We start from the raw sequence: 16,159 nt of genomic DNA, 5'->3' as shown, positions 1-16,159 counted from the left end.
GTTCTTTTTTTCCTCTTTGGACTTGCGGTCTGGATATTGGCAAGTCCCCATGGCAGAGGCTGACCGCTCCAAAACCGCCTTCGTTACACCGGACGGATTATACGAATTTAATGTCATGCCATTCGGCCTATGTAATGCGCCCGCTACGTTCGAACGTATGATGGACAGTATCTTGCGCGGTCTCAAGTGGCACACGTGTTTGTGCTACCTAGATGATGTCGTTGTCTTCTCACCTGATTTCTCGACTCACCTCCAACGACTAAGAGAGGTATTAAGCTGTCTGACTAAGGCTGGCCTGCAACTTAACATCAAAAAATGCTTCTTTGCTGCTCGTAAGCTTACCATCTTAGGCCACGTCGTATCCAAAGAAGGTGTGCTTCCGGATCCTGCAAAACTCCGTGCAGTTGCCGAGTTCCCCAAGCCCACTAATCTGAAGACACTACGCAGTTTCGTCGGCCTCTGCTCCTATTTTCGCCGCTTTGTGAAGAACTTCGCCATGATCATCGCCCCTTTGACTGCTGGCTGGAGACAACGCCCTTATCCGCCTGGTCGAAAGCATGCGATGACGCGTTCACGACACTTCGCCATTTGCTCACTTCTCCTCCTATTCTGCGGAATTTTGACCCCGTTGCCCCAACTGAAGTCCATACAGATGCTAGTGGAGTCGGCCTTGGGGCGGTTCTTGCCCAACGCAAAAGTGGTCTTGTGGAATACGTCGTTGCTTATGCTAGCCGCACGCTGAGAAAGTCGGAGCTAAACTACTCTGTTACAGAAAAGGAGTGTTTAGCCATACTGTGGGCCCTTACGAAATTTCGACCTTATTTATACGGCCGCCAATTTGATGTAGTAACGGACCACCATGCGCTGTGCTGGCTCTCCTCATTGAAAGACCCCTCTGGCCGCCTCGCACGCTGGGCACTCCGTTTGCAAGAGTACGACATCCGGGTTGTGTACCGCTCTGGACGCAAGCACACCAATGCCGATGCTCTCTCCCGCTCGCCAATATCACCTGACCCTGATCCTGACAGTCTTTGCCCACTCAACTTTGTCCTCTCAGCACTTGCCATCGATGACATGCGCTCTGAGCAGAGCAAAGACCCGTGGATTTCTTCGCTTTTGGCGTTTCTCTCTGATCCTACCACTGTTACGGCGTCTAGGACTCTACGGCGGCAGGCGAATCACTTTGTTATTCGCGACCAACTCCTATACCGTCGCAATTATCTCCCCGAGGGTCGGCAATGGCTCCTAGTAATACCTCGTCATCTTCGGGCTGATTTATGCGCATCGTTTCACACTGATCCCCAATGTGCACACGGTGGCGTGTTAAAGACCTACACCCGCCTTAGGCTCCGGTATTACTGGCCTGGCATGGACAAGTTCGTTCGGAAGTACGTCCGCTGCTGCCTCGACTGCCAGCGCCGAAAGTCGGCCCCTACTTCCGCTGCCGTACCCTTGCAGCCGCTTCCTTGCCCATCCCGTCCTTTTGATCGGGTCGGAATCGACCTTTACGGCCCGCTTCCTTGTACTGGTGCTGGCAACCGCTGGATTATCGTTGCAGTGGATCACCTCACACGCTATGCAGAAACCGCTGCACTTCCATCTGCAACTGCCCAAGATGTTGCACCCTTCATACTGCGGCATTTTGTTCTTCGTCACGGAGCCCCTCGGGAACTTCTCAGTGATCGAGGCCGCGCATTTCTATCTGATGTCGTGACGTCGCTTCTGAAGGAGTGTCACATCATCCACAGGACCACTAGCGCATACCATCCACAGACGAACGGGCTGACGGAGCGTTTCAACCGTACTCTTGGCGACATGCTCGCCATGTACGTCGCGTCCGACCATTCCAACTGGGACGCTGTGCTTCCGTTCGTCACGTTCGCCTATAATACTGCCACTCAAGCTACCACTGGTTTTTCTCCGTTTTTCTTACTGTACGGCCGTGAACCTTCCTGCACCATCGATACCATGCTACCCTACCAGCCTGATTCATCGGAATGTGTTCCTGTGTCTCAAGCTGCGCAGCATGCCGAAGAATGCAGACAACTCGCCCGTTGTCTTACCACCGAAGATCAGACACAACAGAAGCTCCGTCGTGGTGGCTCTGTTCCCCCAAGCTTCCCTTCCGATTCGTTGGTTTGGCTGTGGGTTCCACCTGTAGCTCCCGGCCTTTCTTCTAAGCTGCTCCCAAGATATCATGGACCTTACCGTGTAATTGCGCAAACTTCCCCCGTGAATTATGTCGTCGAGCCTGTGTCACCGTCCTCTGATCAGTGCCGTCGCGGTCCTTCTACGATCCCTCTATGTTACCGTATGCTTAGATTGCCAGGATGGCGTCTTTTTCTCCGGGGGACAAATGTAAGGAAGAAGAAGTGCCGGTTAGCCAGGTGCATCTCCGGTGTATGAAATACGACGAAGAAGTGCCGGTCAGTCAGGCGCATCACCAGCGCTGTTACGCACGGGGCTTGTCCTGACTGCTCGCAGGGTTCTGACTGCCGCACCGAGTTCGACCTCTCAATCCCGTCAATAAACACCTTGACAGTTGGCTCATTATGATATGCTTATTAAAAGTCGGGCCCCTCGGTTGCCTTTCTCTCGTTCACTACATAACGAGGGCTCAAATCCGGCAACAATGATGCCTTCAGGTAGCATATGTGGGTTTATTGACCAGTTGCCATCACCCAAAAAGATCACGTGCTCGTGACGCCTGCGGCAGAAAGGATGTTCCACATCCGCCCTATGGTTTGTGAGTGGTGGCGCTGGCTAACACTCCCAGGGTTAGTTTAATTGTAAAACATAAATACCCCAGAAAGTGGATGGAAAAACGGTTACGCGGTAGCTCAATGGCGAGAGCATCGCACGCGTAATGCTAAGACGTGGGTTCGTTCCCCGCCTGCGGACAGTTGTTTTTTCATTCATTTTCATTATTTATCATTTCTTTAATTCAATTATTAAGTACAAGTAATTTTCCCCTATGTTATCATTGGCGTTATTGTTTGTGGGCTCATTATGATATGCTCATATATATACATATATATATATATATATATATATGCGTTTTTTATTTTATTTTCACTCTTGTCTGCTGTGCTGGTGTCGACAGGAGCCTAGCCAGGCATGCATAGTCTCGCCTTTTGCTCCGACGCTACGGCAATCACGTGTTGTCAAAACTCGCAATAAACTTGAAACTAGCGACAGAGCTAGGTATAAAAATCTGCCCTTTTCGCCCTCAAGTGGGCGGCTTTCTCATTCCAGGAATCCATGGGCTCCTGCTGCCATCCTGTCCAGGTTCACCAGCTTTCCCTGATCATCATTGGCTAGAGAAGACAGCATGACGTCCCACAGTACTTCATTGTCCCTTTCTGTTTCTTCTTCTTCGACTGTTGCATCATATCCCGTCTTCAGTTTTTGCAGAGTTCTAGCGGGTCCCCTGCACTCATTTACCATGTGGCGCAGGGTGCCCGGGACTCCGCAGAGGTGCAGAGGTACGGAAATTGCGTTTGAGATACCCTATGCAATAACATACTGTTAAAATAGGGGTTGGTTTGCAGCGTTCTTAAGATAACGGTGTCTTCTCTGTTCTGTATTAGTTGAGGTAATGGGTACTGATGAATACTGAACTGAATGATGAATAGTGAACTGAATTATGTAAACTGAATTGTGGAAACAAAAAGCTGGATTAGCTTTTTAACTTAACTAGTAAAGCTAGATCTAACTGGATACTAGATGCAGGAATACTTGGATATTGTTTTATATATTTCATTTTCTAATTCCGATTTTGAAGCAATGCGTCCAACTTCTGCCGCAGCCTCCCAAAGGGAGAACATTATAGCCGCTGGCTTCCTGTCCATTCGATCCTGCATAGTAGGGATGAAAAGACAAGCTGTAGGCAACAACTATGACAGCAGCAGCAACAACTACTACTACTACTACTGCTACTACTACTACTACTACTACGACGACGACGACGCCGACGATGACGACAACTACATAATGGTGGTGTTCTATGTGGAAGAAGCTGCTGTCGCTCTAAATTGATTAAGAACTGAAGGAATCGCCAGATTCTGCAATCTTTTTCACAGCGAAGGTGTTAGCCTCTAGGTGGTCGGGGTTTTACTTGCTGTGCTTATAAAAGAAATGACAACAGGAAAAGGGGGTTTGTGTTTCAGTTTCCGCTTAACAGAATTGTTTTCTCGTATACTTGAAGTACAATCCGATGCTCTTATGTCTCTAGGTTGGCTTAAGTCATACTTTACGGATTTTCTGACACATGAAATTCAATTAGTTCAATAATGCACTTGCGCTAGGCGGAGAGTGGACAAGAATGATGGTGTATGTAGTAATGGTACCGCCACCTAGCGGCCGCGGTCACACGGAGAGGCGTCAAACGGCAGCTGGAAAAGAGCTTTTTCGTTCTGTTTCCGCGTAACAGATTTGTTTTCTCGTATATTCGAATAACAATCCGAAGCTATCGTGTCTTCAGCTTCTTTGTAAGTCGTACTTTACGTATTTACTTTTAACATTACTTATTATAAAAAGGCACTCACTGTTGGCGGACGGCCTCGAATGCATGCTGTACTTACGCATACGTACGTGAGCACGTGACGCGCGTCGCGTGTGGTGGCGGTGCTTGTTTAACGTCAGCTCACGTTAGTTAGGTGGTGGCACTTTCGTAACGTCCGAACCAGATTCGCTGCACATCCATTCTCACAGGGCGGAATAGACGCGGATTTTTTCTGTATCCTTGCTGAGTTGCTGAGTCACGACATGAGTGGCAAGTTTCTTCCGCAGAATTTGATGTCTCCATGACTACATGTCTTAAGTCATTGATTGCCCGACAAAAGAAAAAAAAAGGCCGAGGAAACCTTGCGCTTTCACAGAACAAAAGAAAGCTCGCTCTGAAAAATAAAAGCAATTTTGCTGACAGCGGGGGGATGAGGAAGGGCGTCGGGTATCGCACCTTCCCGCTCTTTGTAACAGGGGCTTTGTATATTGTTGCGAACAGGAGCGCAAAGGCAGGTACTCTTTCGGACGCCCTTAAGACGGTGCTTGTGCTCGCTCGCAACAGCCTAGGTGCAATACGGCAGCCAACAAGCAGCCAGTGCCCAAACTTTGACATTTAATCGATCGTTTTACGCAATACCCCATCTTGTCTTCTTGTAGTTGTATATACCCTCACAAAGCTGCTGTAAGCTACCAGTGAGGTGCAGGCTGACGCGTGCCGCTCCTTCTTATCCCAACTTTTGAGCTTGACCACGTTTTATATTTGCGTCCATCAATTTTTTGCGTCACCCAGTTTGCGCACCACCGCGTTCAGCGGTTTTCAATGCCGGGTGACTTCCATTTAATTGTGAGCTGCTCATGTGTAATACTGTCGTCGTAATTCCTCTTGTTCAAACCATGATAGAGGCTCTTGTTTCGTAAGCAGTGCAGTAATTCGTGGGTCTGTTCTTCTACGTAAGCTATACAATGAACTGTTTATGACGTGTGCTTCGGAGCGTTTCATTATAATCTATATGCACCAGCCGTCTTACGTAAGTAGGTGTCTCTTTTCAGACCTAATGTTCAAGCATCCATGACTTCTTTTGACTTTTGTTTTGCGAATCCTTTCTCGCGACGCCCGCACATTCTCGAAGACATATGCACCCATCGAAGCCCTTGCCCGCAAGATATTACACAACTTCGAAAGCCATAACGGCAGCACACGTCTTAGACCGAGCACGCAGGCATGCCAGCTCTACGTCAGCATTTCGGTGCACACAGACACAGCAAAGGGGAGATTTCACCCTGCCTCCTTTCTTTCTTTCTTTTCCTTTTATTTTAATTCAACGAGGCGATGCCTGTGAATATAACCTAGGAGGTTTTCTGGGATATGATTCAGTTAGGAAATGCGCAATAGATAATAGCACTTCTAGCAAGGGCGCTATACACTCGCCTCAGTCGACGTTACGAAATGAACTGCCCTTGCTTGTGATTTGCAAATCAGCAAATGAATCACTAGAATGAAAAAAATACTTGTAATGGGGTTATAATAATTGCATGGCACGCTGCTTTCTTGTCACTGCAAAATGCCCCCGCAGAACATTTCAGAGAAATGCAAACCATGAAACTGTGGTATATTAAACATTTATGTGGGGATATATTTGTTTCACACTCTGCTCGGCTTCTCTCTTGATTCACGCAAACATTGCTGATGCTAATAAAAGAAATTCTTGTGACCAACTTGTGCGGAAATGTCAACCATGTTCGAGGGTCGACCTACTTGTGCTTACGTATCACCATCATATTCATAATCAGACTATACTTATGTCCACTGCAGGACGAAAGCCTCTCCCTGCGATTTCCAATTACCTGTCTTGCGCTAGCTGATTCCAATTTGCGCCTGCGAATTTGCTAACTTCATCAGTACACCTAGTTTTCTGCCGTCTTCGACTGCGATTCCATTCTCTTGGTATCCAGTCTGTAACCCTAATGGTCCACCGGTCATCCGTGCAACGCATTACATGGCCTGCACAGCTCCATTTTTTCCGCCTAATGTCTACTAGAATACCGGCTATCGCCGTTTGTTCTCTGATCCACACCGCTCTCTTCCTTTCTCTTAACGTTAGGCCTAACATTTTTCGTTCCATCGCTCTTTGTGCGGTCCTTAACTTGTTCTCGAGATTCCTTGTTAACCTCCAAGTTTCAGCCCCATATGTTAGCACCGGCAGAATGCAATGATGCACTCCAGCCCACTTTTATACTTCAAATTTCTTTCTCAGGATCAGGGTCCCCTGTGAGTAATTGACCTAGATAAACGTACAACTTTACAGAGTCTAGAGGCTGACTGGCGATTCTGAATTCTTGTTCTGTAGCCAGGCAATTGAAGGTTAGCTATGTCTTCTGCATATTAATCTTCAACCCCACTCTTACACTTTCTCAGTTAAGATTCTCATTCATTTGCTGTAAATCATCCCCATTGTTGCTGAATAGGACAATGTCATCTGCAAACCAAAGGTTGCTGAGATATTCACCATTGATTCTCACTCCTAAGCCTTCCCAGTCTAAGAGCTTGAATAATTTTTCTAAGCATGCCGTGAATATAATTGGAGAGATTGTGTCTCCTTGCCTGACGTCTCTATTGATAGGTAACTTTCTTCTTTTCTTGTGGAGAACCAAGGTAGCTGTACAATCCTTGTAGATGTTTGCCAATATATTCATGTATGCATCCTGTACTCCTTGGTTGCGTAATGCCTCTATGACTGCTCGTATCTCTACTGAATCAAATGCTTTTTTCAAATTCTATGAAAGCCATATAGAGAGCTTGATTATACTCCGCAGATTTCTCTATTACCTGCTGGATAATATGGATACGATCCGTCGTAGAATATCTCTTCCTGAAGCCAGCCTGTTCTCTTGGTTGGCTGAAGTCAAGTGTTGCCCTGATTCTATTTGAAATTACCTTGGTGAGTATTTATACAAAACTCACAGCAAGTTAATGGGTCTATATTTCTTCAATTCTTTAACGTCTCTCTTCTTATGGTTGAGTATAATGATGGCATTCTTCCCGCTTTTAGGTACACTTGAAGTCATGAGGCATCACGTATAAAGGGCCGCAAGCTTTTCTAGTATGATATATCCTTCATCTTTGAATAAATCGACTTTTATTCCATCTTCTCCCGCAGCTTTTTCCCTGGCCATGTCTTTCAAGGCCCTTCTAACTTCAGCACTAGTTATAGAAGGGGCCTCTGTACCCTGTTCATCACTACTTCGAATGAAAGTAGCTTGGCTGCTCTGGGCGCAGTATAGGTCAGTATAGAATTCTTCCGCTGCTTTTATTATATCATGGCCATTGCTGATAATATTACCCTGCTTATCTTTCAGTGCATACATTTTGCCCTCTCCTATTAATAGTTTTCTTCTCATTGATTTCATGCTGCGTTCATATTTTATTGCTTCCTCAATCTTTTCCACATTATAATTTCGGATATCCCTTTCTTTCTTTATGTTGATCAGCCTCGACAATACAACAAATTCCAAGTGACCTCTCGAGTTCGACACTTTCATGTTTTGCCGTTTCTTTAATAGGTCCTTTGTTACTTGGGAGAGCTTACCTACGCGTTGGCTTGGTGCCTTGCCTCCCACTTTAATTGCTGCTTCTGAGATCAACCTCGATACGGTTTCATTGATAACCTCTGTGTTGTCTTTATCTTCCTGTTCGAAAGCTACATATTTGTTTGCGAGCACCAGCCTGAATTGGTCTGCTTTTACCATTACTGCGTCTAGGTTGGCCTGTTCACGACTAACTTTATTCTATCTCTCTTCCAACTGAGAGAAATCCTAGACCTCACTGGCCTGTGGTCACTGCACTTTATCCCACCTAACAATCTACATCCCGCACTATGCAGGGATCGGCAGAGAGTATGAAATCTATTTCATTCCTTGCTTTTTCATTAGCGCTTTTCCAGGTCCACTTGAAGCTGTGAATCCTGAAGGTCCACTAAGCTGCACTTCCTGAAGAAGGTCTTCATTATTCGGAGCCTATTATTTTCCGCGAATTCTCCTAACATCTCTCCTCTAGTGCTCTTAGAATCGATGCCGTAGTTGCCAATTCCTTGGTCGCCAGCCTGCTTTTTACCCACTTCTGCACTGAAATCGCCATTCGCTACAGTATACTGAGTTTGCACCTTTCTTATTGCTAATTCAACATCTTCATAAAACTTTTCTAATTCTTCATCATCGCGACTGAAGATTGGAGTGTAGGGTTGTACAACCTTCATTCTATACCTCCTATGCAGCTGTATTACGACGACTGTTACCCTTTCATTAATGCTGTAGAATTCATCAATGTTGCCTGCTATGTGCTTGTGGATTAGAAATCCACCTTTAATTCTCTGCTACCTGGAAGACATCTGTAGCAGAGGACGTGGCCGTTAGTCAGCACTGTATAAGTTTCACCAATTCTTCTCACCTCACTAAAGCCAATAATATCCCAGGCAATACCTGATAATTCTTCAAATAACCCTGCTAAGCTAGCCTCACTAGATAGGGCGCGCGTGTTGAACGTTGCCAGGTACAGTTTCCATTGGCGGCCTATTCGGACACAGATTCTTAGCACCCTCTGCCGCGTCGCACGACTGACCGCCACCTTGATAAGGTGCTCCGCAGCCGCTGAGGACTGAGGTTCATGGGTAAACTGTAGGAGTCATGAGGGAGGCAGCGGCTGAATTCTGCATCAGGGAGGCCAATTCCTGTTCTGGTGAGGGAGTGACTTTGTTGAAGCTTTGTGGGCCTTCCTAATTTCGTTACACCTTAACTAGTATAGCCCCACTAGGTCTCGGCGATACTTTTTGCCGGTGTCAGGTGCCACTACATGCCTTAACAGCAAAGGTCGTGAGTTCGACTCCGACCACTGGGTGTAGTTCGAGTGCCGTAATGAACTATATCGTAATTAAACCTGCCGTAGTTAACTTCGCCCTAATTACCTGTACCTCAATTCACTCTGGCTTAATGAACTTTGTCTTCATTGGCATCACGATCTGCCTTGATTGGCTCACTTATGGAACATCGAGGTCCTACGAACGCTGGCCTTTCCGTCTTATGAGACTTAAAACCATCATCATCATCATCATCAGCCTAGTTTTATGTCCACTGCAGGACGAAGGCCTGTCCCTGCGATCTCCAGTGACCCTTGTCTTGCGCTAGCTGATTCCAACTTGCACCTGCAAATTTCCTAATTTCATCTTTCCACAAAGTTTTCTGCCATCCTCGACTGCTCTTCCCTTCTCTTGGTATTCCCATTCTGTAATGGTCCACCGGACCATTACAGAATGGGAATAGTATCCATCCTACGCATTACATAACCTGCCGAGATCCAAAATAAATTCGAAGCATTTCTTGGCGAACATTTGCCACTTTCACAGTATCTATCTATCCGCCTATGTCTTGGTGCTCTCATGGTGGTATCGTTTACTTGCTACTTGCCAAAATTGGCACAGTATGACAACAGTGTATGACGAAGAAAAATGACAGGTCATGACATGAATTTAATGACATGTGTGTCATGTAGTTCATGAAACAGCCGCCTAAAATGACAATGGCCCAGTGACAAACACATTAACACTCAAAAACCACCGAAATGGGTCCTCGCGTGGTTAGTAAGTGAAGGAAACACTAAAGCATGATGGTAGAAGTGATAGTCATGAGCATGACTCAGCAAAACCGACAATGACTCAGCGCAAAACATTAACACTGAAAAACCACTGAAATGAGTTCTGATGTGGGTACTAAGTGAGGGAAACACTAAGGGAGGACGGTAGAAGCCATAGATATTCATGACCGTGACTTAGCAAAATTATCCGTCTCACGAAAGATTAACACTCAAAAACCAATGTAATGGGTTCGGATATGGTACTAAGTGATGGAAACGGAGAAACATTGGTGGTCGAAATAATAGTCATGAGCATGACTAAGATTTTCGCCTTAAGGTCTTTAAGGCCTAGCTAAAGGAACCACTGAAAATTGTTCGGACGTGGGAACTAAGTAAATGTAACACTCAAGGATGATGGTAGAAGTCATAGTCGTGAGCATGACTCCGCAAAAATGTAAATGACAAAACGAAAAAATTAACACTCAAGAATCACTGAAAGGAGTTCGGACGTGGGTACTAAGTGAAAGAAACACTAAAGGATGGTGGTAGAAGTAATAGTCATGACCATGACGCACCAAAAACGACAATGCCTCAGCGAAAAAAGTCAACACTCATAAACCAATGTAATGGGCTCGGAGGTGCTACTATGTGAAGGAAAACGCTAAAGATTGATGGTCGAAGTCATATTCCTGAGCATCACTAAGGATTAGTGATGCTCATGAATATGAGCATCATATTCATGAGCATCAGGCTGTCAGCTAGGCCTAGGGGTTTTAGGCCTAGCCGACAGGACTCCTCAGATATGCTTGTAATGTAGTCATCAAACAGCTGCCTAAGTCTTGGTGCTCTCATGGTCGTTTCGTTAACATCATAGGCTACATACATAGGCTTCATAGTACACTACTTCGCATAGCAACGATTTCCACACGGCGTGGAAAGTGCCGGCGTTTTTTGCTGGGTCATTGTCATTTTAAGCGGTTGTTTGATGACCTATGACACCCATGTCATGAAATTCATGTCATGACCTATCATTTATGTTCGGCATACACTATTGTCATACTATACCACTTTTGGTACCTACCAAAATAACGATACGACCACAGGAGCACCACGACGTTGGAGGCTAGATAGATAGATAGATAGATAGATAGATAGATAGATAGATAGATAGATACTGTCAAAGTGGCAAATGTTCGCCCAAATATGCTTCGCATTTAAAAGAAATCTTGGCGATGATTAATCTCGCGGAAAGGAATTCGGGTTCCCGTGAAGCAACTAGCACATCAAGGTTGGCGTCATCCGATAAACCTCCTCCCAGACCGCGGCAAATTTGCCGCAGGAAACGAATGGCACCTTTCGATAAGCGAAGGGATGATCTAGATGCGTATTTGCATCGGTTTGAGAGGATCACAGTCATGCAAGGCTGGGAGAAGAGAAAGTGGGCCAGCACCCTGAGCCTGTGTTTAGTAAGGGAGGCTCTAAGTGTGTTTGACCGGATGCCAGCAGAAGAATCGTTAGACTATAAGAAAGTTAAAAAAAATCTTTATTGCAAAGATGAAGTTGACGCCAGAAGGTTTTCGGGAAAGTTCAGAGTGTACAAGCCAGAAGATTCTGAAATGGGAAAGCAGTTCGCATGCTGTCTGGCAAACCATTTTGAGAGGTGGATAGAGCTGTCCAATACGAAAAAAAAACATATAAAGGAGTTCTAGACAAAGTTGTGGGTGAGCAATTCCTGGCCAGATGTAGCAATGGTTTGGCAATATTTCTGAAAGAGAGAAAACTACAGACTGTAGAGGAGATAGCAGAGCAAACAGACGAGTTTGTAGAGGCGCAGGTATTCAGAAATTTAGGAAAGCGTGTTTGAGATGCTCGCACTTCAGAGGAAGATGAGAGAGAAACGCCAAATGGATGGGCGCAGGGGACCGCAGAGATGTTTCCTCTGTGACCGTCCCGGTCATCAGGCATTTCATTGACGTGCGGGAGGTGATGAACAACGTGAACGGAAATATTGTGAAAGCTGTAACAAGAGCGGACACAAAACTGAGGAATGCAAACGCAGATCGCGAGAAGTGCCAACGAATATAGCCCCTAGTGAAACTCGCGAAGCTCGCAGGTCTGAAGAAAAGGAAATATTAGAGGTCCTAAGTGCAGGCATTATCAAGAGTAAAGAGCGCGATATGACAGTGGTAGAAGGTAAAGAATAAGTAAAGAAAGCTACTATATGAAGAGGGAGTGGGTGCGCATGGGTGCTTGTAAGGAGAAGTTGGTACCTCCAAAAAGCATGACAGGGCAGGTGAAACCAGTTATGTTCGTGGACAGCTCAGTGAGATACCTCCCGGAGGCTAATATTTATATATTAACCCCGTACTATACATGAATTGTGACAGCCAGGTGCATAGAAGGACCGCTCTATGACCTGATCTTAGGAAATATACCAGGACCGAGAGGAGTCGATGACTCATAGTCGCTCAGAGAACCTATCCGGTCAAACAGATCTAGGAACTGTGACTACAGTAAGAGGGATAAAGAACAAGATGTGAACACGCATATAGTAGTAAGGAAACTTGGTGTATCCGTGGAAGAGCTGGGAAGGCAGCAGAGAGAGAATAGAACACCCATGTACGTGATGCGGAAGATCGGTGGTAGGCCTATTCGAGAAGGGGTCAGAGAGGGTGTAACATGTGAGCTGAAAAAGGACTTGAAAATTTCGGAGTGAGGGGAAAATTTCGGAGTGAGGGGAAACACATGATGAAATTGATGCTGCTGATACAACATAGAAGAGTCCTAATGGAGCAGGGTCATGTTAATGGACACAGAAATGGAAGGCGGATAATAGCGGCACTATCCAAAACAATATTTTGGCCGGGAGTACACAGGGAGGTACATACCGTATTTACTCGATTATAATGCGACCGCGATTGTAATGCGAGGGGCGACTTTTCATTGCGTTCATCACGAAAAGAAGAAAACCGCGAACGTTACGCGGAGGGTGACATTTTGTTGCGTCCAGCAAAAAGAAAAAGAAGAAAACCTCTAATGTAACGCAAAACCACCGGATGCATGAAAAAGTTACAGTTTCGCCAGAAAGGCGAACCAGCAATTACGATAGCAAATTAGTCGAGAGCTATGCGGGGTCAGGATAGTAGTTTTAGCGGCTGCATAAACTTGGACTTATTCGCTTACTAACTGAATGAACGAGCATGGTGTCAGCGCGCACAAGCGAACATGAATAGATCACACTCGATAACCTCAGACTACTGTCAGAACGCTGGCTTCAGCAAGCGCGGCTGCAGCGAGCAAAGGTGCGTGCGGTCTATCGCTTCAACAAAAACTGAGCTACGAAAGCACAGCGCATACAAAGTTAAGAGCCGTGCGGAGATCACTTTCAAGATACCATGTGCGCGACTGCCCGCAGCCAAGCAAAGTAAATGTACGCAGTTGCGGCAGAGTAGAAGCCGCACCGCGTCCCTCCCCAGCGCTGCCTTCCTGCTTTCCTCGTTGGACCCCCGCAAAGCACTCTCTCGCGTATGGCGAACTCTCCAGGGCCTTCGCTCTTCTCCTCAGCAACGCCACCCCTTTAAGGCACTGGCGCTCCACCAAGGCTGTCGAGAAGTGGATGTTGGAGAAGACTTTTGTGCGGAAATTGCAAGCGGCAGAACGCTACAAAAGGATCTGGAATTGTACGAAGTTCCCCTCATGCAAGTTTCGGCAATGGACGAACTTTTCTCCATGGAAGAAATGGAGGCTGCTTTAGCCATTTGCAGGCGTTCCTCTTCGCCCGGACCCGACAACGTAACATATGCTGCTCTCCGCCACCTTGATCATGAAGCACGAGAGATCCTGCTGCATCATCTCAATGTCTCATGGAGTGATGGTGGTGTTCCCCCTGAGTGGAAGCGTGGCCGTCTTGTACCAATCTTAAAGCAAGGCAAGTCGCCCCTTGAACTGAAATCCTATCGGCCTATTGCTCTCGCCAGCTGCGTTGGCAAGTTGATGGAAAGGATGATCCTCACGCGCCTCGAGTGGTTTCTTGAACAATACAATGTTTATCCAGACGCGATGACAGGTTTTCGACGTGGTCGTTCGTCGGTTGACAACGTCATTGATCTCGTGTCATCGATTCAACAACAAAAATCATCGAAACGCATCTCGGTAGCGCTATATTTAGACGTGAGGGGTGCTTATGATAATGTCTCCCATGAAGCAATTCTTGACGCGCTCGTGGCAGCTGAAATCGGAGGCCGCACTTTTCGGTGGATTCGTAGCTACCTGACCCAAAGGAGCTTCTTTGTAGTCACTGAAGATGGTCAAACTACCGACCACTATACCAACCGTGGGGTTCCACAAGGTGGCGTTTTGAGCCCAGTTTTGTTCAACCTGGCTCTGATTGGGCTGGCGGAATCCTTGCCACAGCCTGTCAGTCTATCAATTTACGCAGATGACATCTGCATCTGGGCTTCCGGAGTAACTCGCCCGCAAGTTCGCGCAAGGTTGCAAAAGGCTGCAACGATGACGTCTACTTCTCTTCATAGACAAGGTCTCGGCGTTTCAACAGAAAAACGCGCGTTAGTCGCCTTCACGCGAAAATCGATGGCCGAATATCCTGTGTCTATTAATGGCCAGCCTATTTTGTACAAAAAGAACCATCGGTTTTTAGGGATCACTGTTGACCGCGACCTCTCCTGGAGCCCCCATGTATCCTACCTAAGGAAAAGACTCCTCTCGATCAGTCACCTCTTCAAAGCCATCGCCGGAAAAGCATGGGGACCGTCGGTGCGTTCTATGCTGCAACTATACAAAGCGCTTTTTATGGGGTTCTTGCGCTACAGCACCCCGGTGTTGTCAAGCGCCCGGAGAACTAACCTCAGAGTGCTTGAGAGCATGCAAGCTCAAGCACTTAGAACGTGTCTTGGCCTACCGCGATGCGCCTCAACAGCTGCAACAATTGCCATCGCCAGGGAACATCCCATCAGAACGTATGTCGCCACAGACACCCTTCGAAATCATCTTCGGCACCTTTCCCGACTACAGTCTCAACGCCTCGCTTCTCTATCGGAAAGTAGGCCAGATGCAACTTTTTCGGGCACTGTAACCTCCTATCGATCTTCTCTTCCATCGGACTTCACACCTGCCGCAATACCACCTTGTACTTTGTGGTGTCTCCGGCAGCCACAAGTGCGGCTCTCCATTCCAGGAGTTACAAAGAAGTCCGACTTGCCAACTTGTGCCCTGAATCAAGCTGCTCTACATATGCTGCATGATTCCTACTTTCATCGAATTCACATTTATACAGATGGCTCTTCGACTCTGACCAGCTCTACTGGTGCGGTAGTTATTCCGTCGGCATCATTCTGCAAGAAGTTCAAGATCAGCCACGTCACAACATCGACAGGGTCTGAACTTGCCGCCCTTCGTAGCGCAGTGCTTTATGTGCACGAACAATCACCAAATAATTGGGCTATATTCTGTGACTCAAAGGCAGCCCTACAGTCACTTTTATAAGCTCTGCGCCGCAGCCCACATGAACAATTGGTAGCAGAGATACGAGTACGCTACCATCAAGCGGTGGTCAGAGGCCACGACATTGTATTTCAGTGGCTACCTGGGCACTGCAACATCACTGGCAATGAATGTGCCGACAAAGCTGCCCGTGAAGCACATGACGAATATGAAAGAATCCCCATACCATTGTCAAGAACGGACGCAGCGCGGCACCTCAGCAGTCTTGCCCATACTATAACTCTAGGAAAATGGCATACACCAGAGTTTACTAACCGGCGCCTATATGCCATGGACCCACAGATGCAATTACGACTTTTATCCGGTTTTAAACGACGTGAAGAAACCTTACTGTGCCGCCTGCGATTAGGAGTTTCTTTTACGAACTCCTATTCATTCCTAATTGGAATGGCGGACAGTGCGAACTGCAGCACATGTGGTGTTGAGGAAACCACCAGACATCTCTTATGTGACTGCCCTAGATACGAAGAAGAGAGGATTGCCCTTCGGACTGCTTTGGGGCACTTAGAC

The 16,159-nt window shown here is 46.7% G+C and overlaps 1 protein-coding gene and 1 long non-coding RNA gene across 23 annotated transcripts in view; one reads left to right on the top strand and one right to left on the bottom strand.

Annotated features, from left to right (window-relative positions):
- Positions 1-16,159, top strand: part of LOC119466292 (cuticle collagen 2-like) — a 1,179,781-nt gene that overhangs the window by 865,987 nt on the left and 297,635 nt on the right. The gene's annotated exons all lie outside the window — the stretch shown is intronic.
- The window catches only part of LOC125940510 (uncharacterized), a 467,947-nt gene continuing 463,450 nt past the window's right edge, over positions 11,663-16,159 (bottom strand). The window contains exon 2 of the long non-coding RNA XR_007463712.1: positions 11,663-12,777. This is a non-coding gene — a long non-coding RNA (uncharacterized LOC125940510). The remainder of the gene's footprint in view (positions 12,778-16,159) is intronic.

This window comes from Dermacentor silvarum, chromosome 10 (assembly GCF_013339745.2).
Source record: "Dermacentor silvarum isolate Dsil-2018 chromosome 10, BIME_Dsil_1.4, whole genome shotgun sequence".
Lineage (NCBI taxonomy): Eukaryota > Metazoa > Arthropoda > Arachnida > Ixodida > Ixodidae > Dermacentor > Dermacentor silvarum.
The sequence above is the reverse complement of the archived record's forward strand: the minus strand, read 5'-3'. Positions and strand labels throughout refer to the sequence as shown.